This window comes from Cariama cristata, unplaced genomic scaffold, assembly GCF_000690535.1.
Source record: "Cariama cristata isolate BGI_N322 unplaced genomic scaffold, ASM69053v1 scaffold24531, whole genome shotgun sequence".
NCBI classification, from domain to species: Eukaryota; Metazoa; Chordata; class Aves; order Cariamiformes; family Cariamidae; genus Cariama; species Cariama cristata.
In genome coordinates this window covers 4,254-4,872 of record NW_009601330.1, presented here as the reverse complement: position 1 = coordinate 4,872, position 619 = coordinate 4,254, and the positions used below count along the sequence as shown (strand labels likewise).

Genomic DNA, 619 nt, shown 5'->3' with positions numbered 1-619 from the left:
GCGCAGTTGAGCCCTGGCCAGGGGAGCAGATGTGGGAACTGGCTGTGCCCGGTTCTCAGGATAGAAATGGATTTTTCCTTCCCCACCCCCCAGCATCAATCACTTTTTCTGTTTGGTTTTAGCCAAACCAGAGGGGAAAAAAAAAAACAAAAAACCAACACAACTTCATGATGCAACATGATGCAAGTAACAGGAGCTGTGAGCCCTGGTCCCAAACTCGTGGCCAGCTCTGACCCAGCTCTGCGTGCTGCACCACAGCCCCATGCCCTCCACGGGTTTCAGGCCCCCAGTGAGCCCCAGAACTGCCCGTCCCCAGGTCTGGATGGGCTTCACCTGGGCCAGGATAAAGCCTGGCAAACCACGCATCGCTGCACTCGCTCCGGGACAAGTGACACGGGGCATCACCTGCAGCTTTGGGATATGTCCACAGAGCTGACTGTCTCCGGGTCTTGGCCACTCACCGCAGACAAGTTATAGGGACTATTGCCCCTTGTTTTGCAGGGGCTACTGCTGGACTGGTGGGAAGGGATGCAACACTCAGCTGTCCCACTAATGGGGACACTGCACAGCTCCCAACTGATTCCCCGTCGTGCACCCAGACCAGCTGCTCCCTGCAGAG

General features: G+C 56.9%; 1 protein-coding gene across 1 annotated transcript in view; it reads right to left on the bottom strand.

Annotated features, from left to right (window-relative positions):
• LOC104169492 (active breakpoint cluster region-related protein-like) overlaps window positions 1–619 on the bottom strand; it is a gene marked incomplete at its 5' end in the record, with an annotated part of 4,280 nt that overhangs the window by 1,113 nt on the left and 2,548 nt on the right. The window lies entirely within an intron of this gene.